Genomic DNA, 3856 nt, shown 5'->3' on the forward strand with positions numbered 1-3856 from the left:
TTCACAACAATATAGATTCCAAATGCTGTTCCCCCCCCAAAAAAACCCCAGCTATTACGGTTGGAAGAATGGGATAATATCTGTGCAAAAGAATAAACTCTGACATCAGAAATAAGACAGGGAACTGTGATGCAACAAATAAAAATGAATACAAAAACCTAATAGTATGAAAGTCTTGCCCTTAGTTTAGGTATCACAAAAATTGCTATGGCAAGTCACAGAAAAAAAATATACGAACACATCCACAATACATATGTATTGTAGTACAAACCACACATGAGAATACAGTACAGTGGGCCCTTGGTATCCACTTGGGGTTTGGTTCCAGGATTCTCCATCAAAATCTGTAGATGCTCAAGTTCCATTATGTACCATCGCTTGTATAAGATGGCAAAATCAATGTTTGCTTTTTGGATTTTGAAAAAAGTATTTTCAAGCCATGGATGTGGTGAAATCCGTGGATGACAACGTTATGACCCCATATCTGCAGGACTGATACCTGCAGTCTCACTTACTTAAGTCTAGACATTTTAGTCAAAAAAGTGACCCCAAAAATCTGAGTCAACTTATCCACGGGTCAATGTAAGTACAGTCATCCCTCCCTATTTGCGGATTTGATATTTGCGGATTTGATTTCATTAATGTTCTCTCTAGGACTGTCTAGGTCCTCCAGTGCAACTCTGTGGTCAACTTTAACTAAAGGTTGCACTGAAAGACCATTTGTAGCTACTTCAGTGCCATTCTTGGTCAGTATATGTTGGACATTGACCACAGAGGTTGCACTGGAAGACCTAGAGATTCCTAGAGAGGTGTGCTCTCCGGTAAAAACAGTGTTTTTGTTTATTTGCGGTTTTCCATATTCACGGGGGTCTTGTTCCCCTAACCCTAGCGAATATGGAGGGACAACTGTATTGTACTTTAACATTTATATAACAAGGGGAGTAATTTGTCCTGGAGCACTGACTTCCCTCTATTCTCTCATCAATCCAGCTTTTAATTGAGCCACAACAGTGATGCCTCCTGGAATTTTCTTTGGCACTGTTTTCCTTTGCTTCATCCTTTACATCCTTTGTTGCATGGCCCTAAATTTTACCCTTTACTTATCCACAAATCATATCAAAATCCAAATTATGGCTCCAAAATCTTGCCCTCGACTTATACATGAGGGTCGACTTAGTCGAGTATATACGGTATCCATGGCTGGAAAAATTGATCTCTCTGCATCTGAAAATCCTCCACAGCATAACTCTATAGTCAGCTTCCCCAGAAGTATAGGGTTTGCTATTACCATGATTTTCATTATCTGCAGCGAGTCTGGGAATGAATGTCCCACAAAGTCGGGGGTTGTTATATTAAACATAAAATAATTGTTTAGACCAACATCCTCAGTGACCTAGTGTAATTCCTATATCCAGATGACGCATGACAAAAGGAGCGCTGGAAAGTGCTGCGGCGAGTGACAAAGGCCTGTTACAGAGTGCCAAAATAAGCTGCTCCGGGTCTCTTTGGAGGTATGCTGTTTAAATGATGCATGCATCCGAGAATCCGGAGGTTGTGCCAAAGCCACACTCCATTCCTAAGCACTGAGTGCTTTGGTGCAGCTTCCGGATTCTTAGGGTGCATGCATCATTTAAACAGCTACCTCCAAAGAGACCCGAAGCAGTTTTATTTTGGCAGTCTGTAACAGGCCAAAGTTGCCCTTTTTGTGGCTCCAAAAGGAGTGGCATTTTGCTGCTTCTTTTGGGGTTGGAAAAATGCTGGATAAGGGCCCTGTTTTGCAGCTGCTGCGGCCCTGATGCAGCACTGAAAGGGACTCCTAGAATGTTACTGAAAGTGTTGCTTCCACCAAAGGATGCCCCAAATTACAGGCTTCTTGTAGTTCATCAGAGGAACTATTTTTTTATAGTGGTCCATAAATTCTGCAGGGCAAGAATTGCTTCATAATCTGAACAATGGATGCAAAATGCAGGAAAAGGGATTCCAGCTCAACATTCAGAGGAGCTTCTGACAGTGAAGGCTGTTCGACAGTGGAACAAATCCCTTAAGTGTAGTGGAGTCTCCTTCTTTGGAGGTCTTTAAGCAGAGGCTGGACGGCCATCTGTCAGGGATGCTTGACTGAGAGTTCCTGCATGGCAGAATGGGGTTGGGCTGGATGGCCCTTGCGGGTTCTTCCAACTCTTACGATTCTATGATCTCCTGAAGCTTGACGAATAAAAAAATTAAAATGATGAGGCACTTTAAAGGCCAACAAGGTTTGTTTGTCTGAGGCATTCCTGCATCCACCGTCTGGTATCTAATGAAATGGACTGAGGTCCAGTAAAGCTTATGCCAAGCAAAACGTGTTTGTAGTGCTGCTAGGTTTTCAAAACAGCAATAAGGGACAATAAAAATTCATAGTTACGATGGTCGACGGCCAGGAATTGGCTACTTCCAAGTTTAGTGTTTGGTCTAAATTACCAAATGGAAGTATTCATTTCCTTAACCGCGTGTGGCTGCCTCCACACTGTGGAAATAACCTGGTTTGACACTGCTTTAAGGCCATGGCTCAAGGCTTAGTCGGGACACGGGAAGAAGGAAAAGTCCCGGTCAGTGTCTGAAACCCAGGTCCAGATCCTAACAAGGTTGCTTTACAAGAGCGCCCAAAATGGGCGCTCTGCTGGCACCTCTGGTTGCTGTGTCTGGGAACCACAGCGGACAAACTGTGTAACTCCCGGACGCAGCAAAAAGAAGCTGCAAAGAGCGACTTCTTTTTGCGCCCTGGAAGTGGCACCGCAAGTCGCTAGTCGCGCACTTGTGGCATCACTTCCGCCGTGTGACGTGTGAATACTAGGCATCTGTGATGTCAAGATGGTGGTGCCTGTGCAGAACGGGCACTGCCATTTTGTACGCACCGAGCAAGTACCAGGGTTAGGGGCATCCGGAAAGGATGCCCCTTTCTAACCCCAGTATGCACTTGGCGCATACTTTTGGCCTGTGCGGGACGGGCCACAGATACGTGTTTCTATGTGCTAGGATTCAAATATTGTTAACTTCTCTCTCCCTCCCATCCCCAAAACACTGAATGCAGGCAAGAAGGCTGTGGAAATAGTGAAGGACAACATTTAGGAAGAGAAAGAGGGAATGCTGAAATGAATGGCAAAGGAATAAATAGCCTTCTTCTCCCCACAGGATGCAAAGGAGTTTGCCAAACCTCCCCTTTGAACAGAGCCTTCATGCCTTAACCTTACTGCCAACTGTAACTCTACATTTGTAGCAATGTATAGAAACACTTCCACAGCTGTCTTCCTTTTCCTTACAGCTGTAAATACCATTCACCTCAATTCACTTTTAGCCCCAATTCAGTTTTCAGTGGCATCCTTCCAAGCTTTCCGTGGAGAAACCAATCAGTGTTGCCAATAAGCCTCGACGATAATTCCCAAACGTTTGGCCCAAACTCCCCAAATCCCCCCAAATCTCACCAAATCCTTATTTCAACTCCCAAAATTACCCTTAAAATCACACCAAAGGCTCTGAAAAGTCCCCGTTTTCGTGTGAAAGTCACCAGATTGGCAACACTCTGGATCAGCGCTAGGAACCCTGGGAAATGTAGTTTACTGTGGCCCCAGAGCTCTCTCTCGTTCTCTCTCTCTCTCTCTCTCTCTCTCTGACAGAGGAGGCTCATTGTCTCTCAAAACTACACTTCCCAGCATCCCCTGGAATTGAGCCAAGGCACTATTATTATTATTATCCTTATCCTTCTCTCTCAGTCTCTGAAGCCCCTCAGACTCACCCAAAGGCCGCTAGTTCTGGCTCCTGAGGAGGAGAGATGGTCCTAAATTCCCGCGCTTCGCCTTGGCCACGCCCCCGGAAGTGCCCT

Source organism: Sceloporus undulatus, chromosome 6, assembly GCF_019175285.1.
Source record: "Sceloporus undulatus isolate JIND9_A2432 ecotype Alabama chromosome 6, SceUnd_v1.1, whole genome shotgun sequence".
NCBI classification, from domain to species: domain Eukaryota; kingdom Metazoa; phylum Chordata; class Lepidosauria; order Squamata; family Phrynosomatidae; genus Sceloporus; species Sceloporus undulatus.